We start from the raw sequence: 17,520 nt of genomic DNA, 5'->3' as shown, positions 1-17,520 counted from the left end.
GAAAGTGACCGGCTTTAGATCTCGCCTGAGAGACACATCCAGAGCATGTCCAATACAGAGGTCAATGCTAGGAGCAACCACTGGACTTTGAACAGGTCCCCCTTGGGGGGAATTAGAGAAAGTATTAAAGGAGTTGAAGGAGCTTGCCACCCCATAAAACCAAGAATGCCAACTAACCAGAGCTTCCAGGGACTAAACCACTACTGAAAGACTATAAATGGACTGACCCAGGGCTCCGACTGCATATGTAGCAGAGAATAGCCCTGTTGCGGCACCAGTGTAAGGGGAAGCCCTTGGTTCTGCAAAGGTTGGACCCCAAGTGCAGGGGAATATGGGTGGACAGTAAGGGGGAGGTACGGGGGGAACACCCAGATGGGGAAGTGGGAGGGGAGGGGCTGGGGGCTTATGGACAGGAAACCAGGAAGGGGAATAACATTTGTAATGTAAGTAAAGAAATACATCTAATAAAAAATTAAAAAATGAAAAGATTCCTGAATATTGGTGCTTAAGTTACTTTCTCTTTATAATCACCGCTGAAATCTTGTCCATGGCATGTAGTTCCAAGCACTGAGATGGATCCTTCCTATTAGGTTAGTATTCTCTGTCAATACTATCATACACATACCAGAAATGTGATTTTATTGTGATGTTATGTTCTAGTAAATTTAACAATGTGATATAGTCATGACTACTGATGTTGTAATTTATATGACTGGAATGGAAAATGTACTTAGAATTCCAAATTTGCTGAAGTTACAAATAATCGAACATAGAAAGATATTTTACCTCAAATATTGTAAGGAAAACTTTATACTAGCAACAAATGCCAGTGACCATAGCCTGAGAATATGTTACCTCAAATACTCTGCTCAGATATAATGGTACCATTCTCCTGTCCTTTTATAGTAACAGAATGCATGAATAAACAAATAAAGATGGTTTAAAATTATATGACAAAAACAAGAATGTGGACAAGTTACGATTAACCTCGTACATAAATCTATGGTCAATTGTAGGACATTTTTCTGTATTATCTTGACCTTTGGTTTCATAGATGCTGCAATAACATTTGGACATTGTGAATGTATTCATCTGGAAGTCATAATTGCACCATATTGTTAATTTTACTACAACTTAACAAAAAGAGATGAGTTAGAACTGTCTGATTAAATGGCTAAAATAGCTCAAGATAATGTAGTCCTTGACATAAAACACTCTAATGTTACAAACCACAGAAGAGCTAACCACTCACTCATCTTCTGTATGTGTCAAAGATGTATAAGCCTTTAACCTGACAAACTTTGTTTAGAGTACTCAAAACTCTAGAAGTAAACTGAGGTATTCTAAAACCAGCTTATTTCCACTGAACTCTATTTCGTCTGCATTTCAATGAGTTCATGTCAGGTCTTGCAAGAATAATATAACATTTGGGGATAAAGATACAACCTAGAAGACCTGTGCTGGAGGCCAAGATGGAGAAGACTTCCACAGCCACCATGATCTTTCCTTTAGTACTGTGGTAGACAGGGAGAAATGTGATCCAAACACTGAGGAATACCAGCATGCTGAAGGTCAAGAACTTGGCTTCATTGAAGGCATCAGGCAGGTTCCTGGCCATAAAAGCTACTGTGAAGCTCACTAGGGACAGAGCTCCAAGGTATCCCAGCACACAGTAGAAGGCTGTTACTGAGCCCTTGTTGCACATAATAATGATATGACCATGTTCAGAGTGTGCATCTGTGTCCACAAATGGAGGAGATATTCCCAGCCAGACTCCACAGAGGACAGTTTGTATTAGTGTACAGATGGGAATGATGAATTTCGGTGCTCCTGATATAAGCAACCACCTCAACCTTCTTCCTGGAGCTGTGCTCTTGAAGGCCAGGATGACTGTAGTGGTTTTTGCCAAGACAGTAGAAACAGCCACTGTGAAAACAACTCCAAATGTGGTCTGCTGCAGGATGCAGGTGCTTGTGTTGGGCTGACCAATGAATAGAAATGAGCAAAGAAAGCAGAAGGTGAGGGAGATGAGCAAAATGTAGCTGAGAGTACTGTTATTTGCCTTCACCACAGGAGTGTTTTGGTACTTTACAAAAATCCCCAGGACAAATGAGGTGAGGATAGAAAAGCATAGGGCCATGCTGGCAAGTGTCATCCCCAAGGGGTTTTCAAAAGCCAGAAACGTTACAGCTTTTTGATGCAGAGAGTCCGATCTGTGTTGGCATACTGGTCCTCTGTACATTAAACACACTGATCAATATCTGGCAAGAAATGCAATGTGACATGATACTACAATCTCGACATCTTTCCTATTTGTACATTACCACGCGTGAATATTGCTCATTCTGAAATGTAAGGCAAGTACTTTTCTGTGCACAGATGGAAATTGGTAACAACATGTTTCTTCTTTCAAGAGTATATCCAATAAATAAAAATCATGTAAATAAGCAAATGTGTTTTCTTTTTCATTTCTAATATGTATTCATGGCACTTTTTCTTATCTCCAGATTAAAGCACTATTTTTATTCCTATAATATTTATGGTATGCTATGGTAATTTATACTGAGGAATCCATGAAGGGAATGTTATTTACTGTTACATCTACAATATTGAATATTATGTTCTCTGCAGCACGAAGACACGTGTTGGACACTATTACTATTTTTGTCTCATGTGAGAGAAAGTTAAAGACCCAAAAACATGCTGAGGTCTTTGGGCATCCTATTTATTGATATGAAGGCATAATGAACTAGCAACCATCCAAATTTATTTTTCCAAAATATCATCTCTGATGCTGGTTTTTGTTTTCTTAACTTAGAACAAAATGAAGGTATGTTTGAAATGGGAATATCAAATGAGAAAATGCCTCCATCTGGTTGGCCATAGGAAAGTCTGTGAGCTATTGTATTAATGATTGTAGTTGGTGGTTCTCCCCATTTGTGGCCTTTGCCAACTTTGGAGATTTATCCTCAGTTATTTTAACAAATACATTAAATGGGCTATGGGGAGCAAGGCAGTAAGCAGCTCCATGGTCTCTCCTTTAGTTTCTGCCTCCAGATTCCTGCCTTGACTTTATTCCATAACTTCCCTTCATGATAAACTGTGAGCTAGAAGTGAAGTAAATTCTTTACTTTGACGTTAATTTGGTGAAAGACATAACCAAATGTGAATATTGGAACACTACAAAACACATTTTTATTGCACTAAGTTAGATTCCTAAAACCTAGACCCTGTTGGTTTAACTGAGGGACTAGGTAGTCATCTAAGTATGCCAAGGAAGACGATTCACAAACTACCTAGGAAACTTTTAACTTATAAATTATAACATAAATTAACATAATGTTAATTTATTTTTAATTACATAGAAATTGTTGATGGAGTGTGTTCATTATTCCAGTTTCCCCATTCCCATTTTATAAGTTGGTAAGTTATCAACAGTATTTTGTGTAGTACTGAGGACCATGTGGTATCTTTTGTCCACTTAAAAATACCTATATTACATGAAAACTGTTTCACTTTACCTTTGGTTACACATACTGATTAGCCTTTATGTACAGATTTTGATATATGTTGAACTAAACTTGTTGGTACTATGGCTGTTAAAATATTTCTTCCTCCCCTTCCACAACGTTTTAGAAACCTTAATTGTATGATTTCGTGTGTGTTTTGTAGATGTCTCTACTATTGGGACTGTGTCTACAGCTCTATATTCTGAGCGGTTGTGCTATTTTGTAGTGAACTCTATGGGTTGGAAAGTGATCTTCTTGATAATAGGTGGAGACTAAACTTAGCTGTGGGTATGACTATAACTCAATTTCAAATAAAGATATACTATCTATCTTCACAAGCCCATGTTATGTCCAGATATGGAAATGATGAGCTCTATCAAGGTATGTGTAGTGACACAGAACTGATAGTCATCATCATCACATGCTAGTTGTTACAATGGTTCAGAGGTATCATAGGTGGGTAGGTCTCGTTGTTGCTTCTCTTCTTCAGTAGCTTGCATGATGCCTTCTCTTTACATGAAAGCTACTAGTTAGGAGAGGTAATTTATGTCAGTCCTAGCTCAGGAGTCTCTGGATCAGTTTATGAAGTGCTAAGTATATTTGACAATAGGCACTTACACCTCTTGGCCAGAACCTGGGTCAACAGAAGAGGCTATATACTTTGGTAGACTCTTGGATAGCCATGAGCAACAAGTCCAAAGAAGGCTTTTGAGAACTATCATTGGGGTATTGGTTAGGTGGTCTTTGACTCAATCATGGACAATGGAGCAATATGTAGAATGCTACATACACTACAGGTCATTCCATTAAAAATTGACTTTGCTTTATTAGTTGCTTTGAAAGATTAATAGCTTCTCAGATAATGGGGGCTGTATATGTTAACCATACCATTGACTTCATTTCTGCTCTTGGTGTCCTATTATGTGTCTCTCTGTGCCTCTGTTTCTACCGTTCTCCTCTCGCTCTTCCTTTTTCTTCATCTTTCCTGCGATGCCTCTGGATCAGTAGTAAGCTTTGAATGATAACTAGAACATTGAACTTTACAATTGACTTCCTTGCTCACCATGATTTTTTGAAGGGAATCTACTATGCTATGAAACCATGAGCCACAAATTGATTTTTTTCTTTTGTATGTTACCTTAGAAACCATCTTTTTGTCCCACTGCTACACAAGTAATTGAGACATGATTCAAAACACTCCAATATCACAAGTTGACCTCAAAAGAGGTGATAGAAAAAAACTAGAAACTTGGAGTTTATAGCCAGCTTCCCGACAACATCACAGGGTGCATACTGTCTCCAGAAACCTCAAATGTTTCTTGATATCTCAGGGATCTGGGCTTACTTCTTTTTGCTTCAGTGAGCTTTTATTTTTAAAATGTTCTGACTTTAATCCATCCTGCTCCTATTCATGTTGGGAACGAGTGTTCTAATATATCTGGACATTTTCACAGAGTCTCTGAAGGCGTTAAAAATGTTACATACTGAGATTAAGGATATTCTCTGTGACATTTGTTACTTAAGCTGCTTTAGAACTTCCTGTGTTTTAATGAGATTCCCTCCATATTAGATATTTTCTCTCTGAAATACCCTCTATATCACAGTAAGATTTTTGATATGTTTTATCCAAAGTCTTGTGCTTAGAGACTGTCTAATCCTCTGTCCATTAATCAGCAGTGAGAAAGCCTCTAGGTCAGTTTTCCATGCTTTCTCCTTGTTTATGTCTCAGATATGTGGTTTCTATAACAGCAATCGGAACTTAAGATTATGTTGTGAAGAGTTGCCAAGTATTTGGGGTTGTCTCTATTACTTCATTGACTAATCCATTGAAAGATTGTAGCACATATGTGTCATGTGACTCTTTACTTGATAGCCAGTGGTGATTCTGCAATGCATTGTCTCTCCATATAGGATTGATCCAGTGAAATTCTGTGTCTATAAAGTACAGGTTCTGAAGCTTCAGCAGGCGTGGGTTTATTTATGACATTGTGAAAAGATTTTTGTATTAGTTATGTTCCCCCATTCTTCCTCTTCTACTCTTCTAATCAATTACAGACCACACTCCCCAAATTATTTCATTATTATATTGTTTTAAATCATATGTTCTCAGCATTATGATCCATTTCTAGTTTCCTGACTTCCATACATACTAAATTTAAAACCATATCTAAAATTTTAAAGGATATATACATTTGTAGATATAGATACATAGATATACACACACATATATGATTTTTGATGGCAGCATTACTTCTTTGTCTGCATTACCTCACTGAATTTTATTTGCATTAACATTCATTTTCCTGGGAGTGTGATAATTTCATATTCATAAAGAAATTATTCTTTTATGTGTATTTGTATATAGTTTAATTATCCACTCATTAGTTGATGAATATGGAGGATATTTCATTGTCTTAACTCTTGTAAGTAAAAGAGCTATTATCATGGATGAGCATGTGTACATAGAATAGGTTATAGATTATGTGTATTGGGTTGCTTTTGGAGATGATGCATGTGCTTGTTGGTTTCTGACAACCTGATACAAATGTATAAACATCTGGAAAAATAGTCTTACAAAAGGAAAAGCATCCATAAGGTTGACCTGTGGACAAGGTTTTGGTGTATTTTCTTGATTGATGATTGATGTGGGATGAAACAGCTTAGTATGGGTGTGGCTACTACTGGACAATTGATACTACATTGCTTCAGAAAGCATCCTGGCTGAACATGTGAAGCAAGCTTGTAAGTTCTATTACCCCATGGGTTCTTTGTAATTTTGTGCCCCCAACTTTCTGCTTTGTATTTTTAGCCTGATTTCCTTACGTAGTAGAATTTAAACTCAGGGATAAAACATGAAAGAAAGGATTTCTTTCCTTAACTACAATTTTAACCTTTTGTCAGAGCAAAACAGCCCCAACCAAGACACTATTCATTTACACAAAGTGGAAAGGAGTTATTTTTACCTTCCAGTAGGTTTTTCAATTACTTACTTCAGTGTTGAAATCTTTCAGTGTACTAATGTTTCCACTCCATAGTTTTAATTATTGTAAGGTGTATTTAGTTACCATTATTTACTTCCTGAGGGGTTTGGTTTTATTTAAGAAGCATTTTTTCTGAGTTAATATTGTGTCTTTTTTTTTTTTATTAACTTGAGTATTTCTTCTATACATTTCGAGTGTTATTCCCTTTCCCGGTTTCCGGGCAAACATCCCCCTCCCCCCTCCCCTTCCTTATGGGTGTTCCCCTCCCAACCCTCCCCCCATTGCCGCCCTCCCCCCATAGACTAGTTCACTGGGGGTTCAGTCTTAGCAGGACCCAGGGCTTCCCCTTCCACTGGTGCTCTTACTAGGATATTCATTGCTACCTATGGGGTCAGAGTCCAGGGTCAGTCCATGTATAGTCTTTAGGTAGTGGCTTAGTCCCTGGAAGCTCTGGTTGCTTGGCATTGTTGTACTTTTGGGGTCTCGAGCCCCTTCAAGCTCTTCCAGTTCTTTCTCTGATTCCTTCAATAGGGGACCTATTCTCAGTTCAGTGGTTTGCTGCTGGCATTCGCCTCTATATTTGCTGTATTCTGGCTGTGTCTCTCAGGAGCGATCTACATCCGGCTCCTGTCGGTCTGCACTTCTTTGCTTCATCCATCTTGTCTAATTGGGTGGCTGTATATGTATGGGCCACATGTGGGGCAGGCTCTGAATGGGTGTTCCTTCAGTCTCTGTTTTAATCTTTGCCTCTCCCTTCCCTGCCAAGGGTATTCTTTTTCCTCATTTAAAGAAGGAGTGAAGCATTCACATTTTGATCATCCGTCTTGAGTTTCGTTTGTTCTAGGGATCTAGGGTAATTCAAGCATTTGGGCTAATAGCCACTTATCAATGAGTGCATACCATGTATGTCTTTCTGTGATTGGGTTAGCTCACTCAGGATGATATTTTCCAGTTCCAACCATTTGCCTACGAATTTCATAAACTCGTTGTTTTTGATAGCTGAGTAATATTCCATTGTGTAGATGTACCACATTTTCTGTATCCATTCCTCTGTTGAAGGGCATCTGGGTTCTTTCCATTTTCTGGCTATTATAAATAAGGCTGCGATGAACATAGTGGAGCACGTGTCTCTTTTATATGTTGAGGCATCTTTTGGGTATATGCCCAAGAGAGGTATAGCTGGATCCTCAGGCAGTTCAATGTCCAATTTTCTGAGGAACCTCCAGACTGATTTCCAGAATGGTTTTACCAGTCTGCAATCCCACCAACAATGGAGGAGTGTTCCTCTTTCTCCACATCCTCCCCAGCATCTGCTGTCACCTGAGTTTTTGATCTTAGCCATTCTCACTGGTGTGAGGTGAAATCTCAGGGTTGTTTTGATTTGCATTTCCCTTATGACTAAAGATGTTGAACATTTCTTTAGGTGTTTCTCAGCCATTTGGCATTCCTCAGCTGTGAATTCTTTGTTTAGCTCTGAACCCCATTTTTTAATAGGGTTATTTGTTTCCCTGCGGTCTAACTTCTTGAGTTCTTTGTATATTTTGGATATAAGGCCTCTATCTGTTGTAGCATCTGGAACACATGGGCACTGGAAAAAATTTCTTAAACAAAACACCAATGGCTTACGCTCTAAGATCAAGAATCGACAAATGGGATCTCATAAAACTGCAAAGCTTCTGTAAGGCAAAGGACACTGTGGTTAGGACAAAACGGCAACCAACAGATTGGGAAAAGATCTTTACCAATCCTACAACAGATAGGAATGCCGAATGGCTGAGAAACACCTAAAGAAATGTTCAACATCTTTAGTCATAAGGGAAATGCAAATCAAAACAACCCTGAGATTTCACCTCACACCAGTGCGATTGGCTAAGATCAAAAACTCAGGTGACAGCAGATGCTGGCGAGGATGTGGAGAAATATTGTGTCTTCTTACTTTGCTGAATGTGTGCATCAGATGTAGGGTATTTCTGGTAAAGTCTTTGGGGTCTACTAGGCATATATCTTGTCTGTTTAAGTACAGATACGTTGAGTTTCTCTTTTCTATTCTACACCTCCTTTGTCTATTTCATTGCCCTACTTTTCAAGATAAGATTTCAAAAAATTTAGATCAAAAGTAGATATTGGATAATATTTTCCTGTGCCTGATTTAGTAGAACTAGTTACAGTCTCTTTTCTGTGAATATTATATAACGGTAGAATACATTTTCCTTTATCATGTCTATAAATAGCTACATTTCAAGGATGGAGCCAACATTACATTATTGTCATCACATGTCCATTGCACATAATGCACCATTATATTATGTGCACCATTGCATGCATGTATTGCGTGTGTGATTTATAATGCATATATAATAATAATCATATATACATGATTGAATTAGATATGGTTTCTATTTCTGCATAAATATCAGCAAAAAGAATCAAGTTGGGGAGGAAAAGGTTTATTCACCTTACACTTCTAGGCTGTTCATCACCAATTGATGTCAGGTCGAAAACTCAAGAAGGTCAGGAAGTAGTAGTTGATGCAGAGGCCATGGAGGGATGTTTCTTACTGACTTGCTTAACCTGGATTCCTCAGGTTACTTTCTTGTAGGACCCAAGATTTCCAGCCCAGGGATGCTATCACCCACAAGGGGCCCTCCCTCCTTGATCACTAATTAAGAAAATACCTTACAGCTGGAACTGTGAAGGCATTTCTCCAACTGAGGATCCTTTCTCTGTGATAACTCCAGGTTGTGTCAAGTTGACACACAAAACCAGTCACTACAATGATATTGAAGAAGATTGACCTATTAATTTTTGCGGTGTGGGTTTTATTCAACTAATTCAATATTTACTGATTATTACATGATGTATTTTTTCCATACTCAGCCATACCTGACAATAGTAAGAATCATTTATGGCATCCATTAGTCATCTTATGTCCTGGTTCAAACACTTTTAAACAGCCATGATGAACTCTCACATGTGTGTAGCATCACTTACTTCATTCTGCAGGAATTTGCACATAACCCTAAGTGTGCATCTCCACAGAATTTATTATCTACTTATTTGAGCTACAGATATCAGGAAACAGGATTTTACATTGGAAGAATTTTATGCCATATATTGTTATATATGAGACATATGAGTCTATTAGTACCCATGCTGTTTGGATTGAGTATTTTAATATATGTTGATCTGTGCCAGATATGAGTATGCTATCAAGGTTGGGCAAAATGTGGTGTCAAATCCTTGGGCCTTGAATTACAAAGAGTTTCAAGCCATCATAGTACTAGTGGAGGTCACACCCATTTCCACTAAAAGGGAAGCTGCTTCTATTAACTACTAAGCCATCTCTCGAATGCCTGAATTAATTAAGACAAATCTACTCTCTATTAATATCATATCTATTTCAGGATTTGTTCTGAGAATTTTAAAGTTGACCTTGTGACAGATTAATAGTATTAATATGGTGCAAATATAGGTCAAGAAGACTTGACAAGACTAGACATAATGATTTGTATCTAGAAGCCACTTGTTATATTCTTTAGAAAAAATTGTTCTTAGCTTTCTTTCACATTCTCAACAAGTATTAACCAAATTAAATACAGCTTGTAATCATATAAATCCCTAAATATACACTATAAGAAGAAGCTATGTTGTGGACTATAACTATTAATTATGAGGACAATATCTTAACAATGTAATCTGTGTACATCTTTTGTGCCTGATTTTACCTTCAGTATGTGGATTAAAAACAGTGGTGAGAACCTCATCTTTAATGCACACACTTGCCTGTTACATTGGAAATTTCATTTTCTGGACATGGGACACAATCAAAACAGCAAGCAGCTTTCTCTTCCTAAAGAGATTTTCTGAATCCCGGACTACAACTTTCACTGCATACAGAGACAGGAATCTGAGGATATTATAGAAATGAGGACATAAAGAATTAGCCTGGTAACTATAGAATATTACAGGATTGGGTAATAAAGAATTTAATATTATGCATGCTAATTCTATTTATTTATGTTAATTTATGATATTGAAATGCACATTATCTATATATTATATATATACTTATCAACAGATTAAACACATTCAAATTGTGTACACACAAAAAAATTACACATTATCAAATAGGTTAATATAGATATATATTTAGAATCATGCATAACACTGGTAAGGATGTGCTAATTCGTGGCAAAGGTAAACTCATTGAGAAACACTTGAACATGGAAAGTAAGTTTGTAACTTTATCATTAGATTCATCTTTTAATTTATGAGGAGGCATCAGTCTCACCAAGGCATTTTTCATGATTTTTACCTGTGTTCTCTACAGAATAGTGTAAGATTCCACCCAACTGTTGCTCCACTCCTATGCTCCACTCTATCCTATCCTCAGAAATCGACAATTGTTGACCAGGTGGAAAATATGGAGAAAATGTTCCTACTTTCACTTTATATGTAAGACCTTGTGGAAAATCCCAGAAGTTCAGAATGTCATAATCTATGTGCAATTTCTCTGAAGGATTCAAAGATATTTGGATCTCCACCAGGATTCATGAATTTGAGGTTCTTCAGCAGGGAGTTCAGCTAAGGAAGATTTATGATTCATAATTGTAATTTTTATTGTTAAGTGTCTGAATTATGTCACATTCACATTTTTATTTATCCCAACAAAAAATGAAATAACATTAGGCATATATGATTGGGAAATATGTATACTTACATTGAATTGACATCATAAGTACCATAATAGTATTTTAACAGGATAGTGAGATAAATCTACTGTTTCTTTTGCATCCTAATGATTTTCAGCACTGGTGAGCAAAGTTTGTGATACATGGACACGTTGCATATGAGACTTATAGTCTACAGGCATCTGGTTTTGAGTTATCAGTGTAAAACTGTCTAGGATATGTTGTACTATGATTATGTCTATGTGAGTTCTGTCATTTGGGTTAAGTAGGGTATGAATACCCATCCTTAACTGAAGCAGGTTCATTTCATAATCTGTGCCTGAACTGAATATGCTGAAGGGAACCAGCTGTGCAATAGCATACTCATATCTTACTGCTCTTGATTATGGAAATTTATGTGACACGCTTCATTAAAATTCTGTCAAATTGAGTCCATCCTGATGCTGGTCTATAATGTCTTAATTGGAGTAAAAGAATCCATTTCTAATATATGGCTTTTGTCCACCTATTTTATGAGAGCCAATGAGACTAATTTAAGAAAGTATCTATAGTTGATACAGTTTCATGAGATATTTTAAGAATATTTAATTTTCTGGTACTGGACAATTTTTAAGATCTTAAATATGAAGTCACTCATTTTCATATATATGAACAAGGTGGGAAAAGGTTGATTTTTTTTTACTGTTGAGAATCTTAGAATTTAATAAGATTGACAGCGCATTTAACAGAAACATTTTGGTTCTTATTTCTATATGATTGGGAAGTTGACAGTCAATTTCACCCAGGTATATATTTTTTTCCAGTCAGTAAAATACTCAAGAAAACTTTTCTTCTAAAAAGTTCCCCATGCTGTTTGTTTAGAGTACGTGTCGGCCAATTTAAAAAAGTTACATTGGTGACAGTCTACAGAATCAAAAAAATCCGTTACCTTCAAGGGGGGAAAATCCATGCTGCCTCCATTTTTCACTCCTTGTATGTCTATTTCTTGAATAAGCATCTTGTGCATGGTGTGGGCCACAGCATATACAGCATTGTATACGTGGTAACTGCCAGTATTTACAGCTATGTCAAAGTGGTACCAAGGTAACAATCCCAAGTTACCTCTAGATGAACAATTTTTTAATGATTTACAGGTAGCATTAGATATTGCACAATCAAAGTAAATCTCCCACAGTCTTGCAAGAAAAATGTCATCTGGGTATTTGGAAGGTCTCACCGTCTTTACAAACTCTTTAAAAGTAGAAATATCACCCTGGCATTGTGAAAAGATTAGAGTCCCATGGAATGAGTCAAGAATTAAATGTCTCATAGAAGTGATGACTTCCCATTGTGAAGTGGTAACCCAGATTCTCCATGGAAGTATATATTCCCATCTTCTAAACAGCACACCTAAGGAAGTGTCAGTGTTAGCATAAATGATAACAACTTTGGCTGGGTTTCTCATAATCCGAATAGGGTATTCAAAAGCATTTTCCAGGTTCATCATGTGAGTAACTGGGATGAATTCCATGAAGGCTACACAGACTGTGTTTCTTTCCATTTGTGGAATCAAGTCTGTGACAAAGTTAACACCATTCTCATCCTCTGAGATGACCAGCCCCACCCATTTGAAATGGACAAATAATGAGACCATGCCTAAAGCCAAAAAAGGTTCTTTGGCAGCCATCTGATACAGAAAAGGAAATATCTCAGAGTTATTCATACTTGGTTCAAATGGTCCAATGCTCAGCTGTAAAAATGCAAGCAGGGATAGACATTAATGAGGAAGTTCTGGAAATCACAGAAACATTGCTTATAACACAGTGACTTAAAGTTTAGAAATCCAAATTTTTATTTAAAGTCAAGTTTAGTGCTGGGTTATGATTCTGGAAAATGAGTTGGAATACTGCCTTTTATTGTAGACATGTGTGTATTTCCTAAGGCCTGTATGTACATTCCAAGCAGAAGAAATGTGAAGACAGTAATATCTCAAAGTATGTAGCTTTAAATGTATTTATTTTAAAGGAATGCTTGGATAGTTAGTTCAGTGACTCTGTGCGTGTGTGTGTGTGTGTGTGTGTGTGTGTGTGTGTGTGTTTGTGTGTGTGTGTGTGCGCGCGCGCGCATAAAAATGTGTGTGCCCAGCCTACTACAGTGCACACAGAGTATGTATTCATGTGAAGGCTAAAAGGGGGCAGCAGGTGTTCTCTACCTTTCTCCACATATTCTTCTGAGGTATGGTCTCTTTTCATCCCTGGCCTTCATGTCTTTTGCCCTGGAGAGACGATAAGGTGGACACAGGGATTATCTTGTATCTGGGTTGCTGTAATGAGGGTAAGTGTGAAGCTAGCAGCTGAACTTTTATCCTCCTGATTGGACGGAAACCTTGAATTTTGCTGTATTCCAGCCTAACATTATAATTTTGAATCATACAAAAATGAATCATTCCCTTATGATTTTTCATGGTACACAAATTATGGAACCAAATGAGAATATTTTGCTTTATTCTCATGCATCTAATCTCACCTGTGGATATTTATAAAGACCCAAAAATATGCCAATTAATGAAGAAATTTCCCATGTTGTTCCTGTGATGGCAGCCACAGATTTTTCCTTGGTTTTGCATGTATAGTTTGGAATGAGTCTGTCCTGCCCTGTGAGCCACTTGAGGAAACTTACTACTGTCTCACTGTCAATGGATCCAGCACTGTGAATATTAAATCCAAGCGTCATGTTAGGTAAAAGAATGGGGTTTCTGTTGATCTCGTCTATGGCAAAAATTAAGGCCATCACAAATTGGTAGTTTTGTGAGGTAATCCTGTGTAGAAAACATAGGAATCATTAGAGCATAATCTATAATCACCATTGGGTCATTCAACTGAGTACATTCACTCTTATGTATTCAATGAACACACCCTCTCAGAGCTTCAGTGTTCGAACTGCATCTTCTTTCCCAAGATCGTTCATGTGTAATTGGCAGAGGTTGTTGTCATGGTTAGCAGCAACTATGGGGAGTAATACCTTTGTAAATATTTGAGCGTAGATGAAGAAGCCTATATTTCATTCAGGAAACCACCAGAAACTACATGTTTTTCTTTAATATGGAATGTCTACCTGTTATTAAACTGAAAATATATATTTAATGTGGTTTGAGGAATTAGCCGTGTGTAGGTTGTGAAAGGCCAGACTGAACCAATACATACTAAGAGTTCCTGATGAAAGCTGAAATGAAAAAAAGAATTCTATGCCCTTGTCCAAGGTTACACTTATCAAAGCCTGTCTAGGGCTGGAGACAGTATTATGAACTCAAGAAGTTAGACCGAAGGGACACAAATAACCCTCTTTAAAATGGGGTTCAGAGCTAAACAAAGAATTCACAGCTGAGGAATGCCAAATGGCTGAGAAACACCTAAAGAAATGTTCAACATCTTTAGTTATAAGGGAAATTCAAATCAAAACAACACTGAGATTTCACCTCACACCAGTGAGAATGGCTAAGATCAAAAACTCAGGTGACAGCAAATGCTGGCGAGGATTTGGAGAAAGAGGAACACTCCTCCATTGTTGGTGGGATTGCAGACTGGTACAACCATTCTGGAAATCAGTCTGGAGATTCCTCAGAAAATTGGACATTGAACTACCTGAGGACTCAGCTATACCACTCTTGGCCATATACCCAAAAGATGCCCCAACATATAACAAAGACACGTGCTCCCCTATGTTCATAGCAGCCTTATTTATAATAGCCAGAAGCTGGAAAGAACCCAGATGCCCTTCAACAGAGGAATGGATACAGAAATGTGGTACATCTACACAACGGAATATTACTCCGCTATCAAAAACAATGACTTTATGAAATTCATAGGCAAATGGATGGAACTGGAAAATATCATCCTGAGTGAGGTAACCCAATCACAGAAAAACACACATGGTATACACTCATTGATAACTGGATATTAGCCCAAATGCTTGAATTACCCTAGAAGCACAGAACACATGAAACTCAAGAAGGATGACCAAAATGCGAATGCTTCACTCCTTCTTTAAAACGGAAACAAGAATACCCTTGGGAGGGAATAGGGAGGCAAAGTTTAGAACAGAGGCAGAAGGAACACCCATTCAGATCCTGCCCCACATGTGGCCCATACAAATATAGCCATCAAACTAGATAAGATGGATGAAGCAAAGAAGTGCAGGCTGGATGTAGACCTCTCTTGAGAGACACACCCAGAATACTGCAAATACATAGGCAAATGCCTGAAGCAAACCACTGAACTGAAAATGGGACCCCCGTTGAAGGAATGAGAGAAAGGACTGGAAGAGCTTGAAAGGGCTCGAGACCCCATATGAACAACAATGCCAACCAACCAGAGCTTCCAGGGACTAAGCCACTACGCAAAGACTATACATGGACTGACCCTGGGCTCCAACCTCAAAGGTAGCAATGAATAGCCTAGTAAGAGCAGCAGTGGAAGGGGAAGCCCATGACCCTGCCGTACTGAACCCCAGTGAACGTGATTGTTGTGGGGATGTGCTAATGGGGGGAGGACGGTGAGGGGAAGCCCATATAGAAGGGGAGGAAGAGGGGTTATGGGGATGTTGGCCCGGAAACCGGGAAAGGGAATAACAAACAAAATGTAAATAAGAAATACTCAAGTTAATAAAGATAAAAAAAATGAATTAGTGAAGTTTGATGATATTTACTACCCCTTATACATCTTGTCTACATCAATGTTTCTGTTTTCAGATTATATTGCTTTATAACCTTTAAGATCTAAAATGTTTTGTGCTTTGTTTTTTAAGTAAGTTCGTCATTTGGTTCATAATTATGACATTTTATATATTCCAAATTCTACATATTCTTTCATCTACATGAATTTCTTTGGTAGCTGCTACATATTCTCATTTATCTTTCTCTGTCTCTCTCTGTCTCTCTGTCTCTCTGTCTCTCTCTGTGTGTGTGTGTGTATGTATATATATATATATATATATATATATATATATATATACATGAATGTAAAGAATTTAATCGGCACAGTTGTATAATGTTTCTTGCATGCATGATTCAGAACATGATAAGAAATAGACATGCTAACATGTACAGGTAAAAAGCTGTGACACCTTAGTAAGACAAAATACAGCACAGGTGAATGAGAAATGCTAGTGCAGGAGGCATAGCCTTCCCCAGGAATTGAAATATTGGTTGGGTTTCCAATATTAAATGCTTGGATCTGAAAATGTTAATATGTAAGAGCCTATACAGTTTTTAATCTTTTTCTACCTCAACATTCCTGATACAGTTTTGAGACTCCCTGAGAAAATGTTCCTTTTGCTCATTCTGTATCTTGTGTATTGTTCATTACACAATGAATGGGCTTACACAATGGGGGCTTAGAAGTTAATTCTATCCTTTCATATAACGTGTGTTTTCCTTTATTTCAGTGAACAGTATTGTATTTCCTTGTGAGTCTGATTTTTTTTATTTCAAGGTTTTCCTTATTTGCACAGTATGATACCTAAGGAGTTGGTTTGTCACCCAGAGCTGATCTTAGAAAGCTAGTATTTTACAATTTTACATAAATTCATATATTTGAATAAAGAAAATTCTATAAGACAAAAACAAATGAATGAAATTAAGTGAAACCCAGGATGTTAATCAGTATAAAGGGCCAAAAGAGTTCCAAGAACTAGTTATTTGTAACTTGATTATCAAGAATTTTGAACACTTTGGGGTTCATGTATTACAGAGCAAGAAAGAAATAAAAACATTGAACCTAGCATCATCAAATTGGAAAGGGACTCACAAGGCAATGCAGTTAGTCTGTACAGGAAATGATGATAAACCAAAGCTTTAAGTTTCATATTGAGTAAATGTAATATGAAAAACATTGAAGTAAAAATAATCAAACACAGGTTGCCTACTGTCCCTTTACCTATTCAATATAGTACTTGAAGTTCTATCGAGAGCAAGTAGAGAACAAAAGCAGGTCAAAGGAATAAATTTGAAAGAAGAAGTCAAAATATCACACTTTGCAGATGATAAGATGATATGATAGTACACTTAAGGGACCCAAAACTTCCGTGAGCGAACTACTACAGCTGATAAACAACTTTAACAAAGTGGCAGGTTATAAAATTAACTCAAACAAATCGGTAGCCATCTTATACTCAAAGGATAAACAAGCTAAGAGAGAAATTAGGGAAATGACACATTTCACAATAGCCACAAATGGTATAACTATTTGACTCTAACCAAACAAGTGAAAGATCTGTATGAAAAGAACTTCAAGTTTCTGAAAAAAGAAATCAAAGATCTCAGAAGATGGAACGATCTCCCATGCTCATGGATTGGCAGGTTAA

The 17,520-nt window shown here is 37.3% G+C and overlaps 1 pseudogene; it reads right to left on the bottom strand.

The window, feature by feature from the left end:
- Nucleotides 1,355–15,878, bottom strand: Vmn2r116l-ps10 (vomeronasal 2, receptor 116 like, pseudogene 10; annotated as a pseudogene).

Source organism: Rattus norvegicus, chromosome 12 (genome assembly GCF_036323735.1).
Source record: "Rattus norvegicus strain BN/NHsdMcwi chromosome 12, GRCr8, whole genome shotgun sequence".
Lineage (NCBI taxonomy): Eukaryota > Metazoa > Chordata > Mammalia > Rodentia > Muridae > Rattus > Rattus norvegicus.
This window is presented reverse-complemented; position numbering and strand designations above follow the sequence as displayed.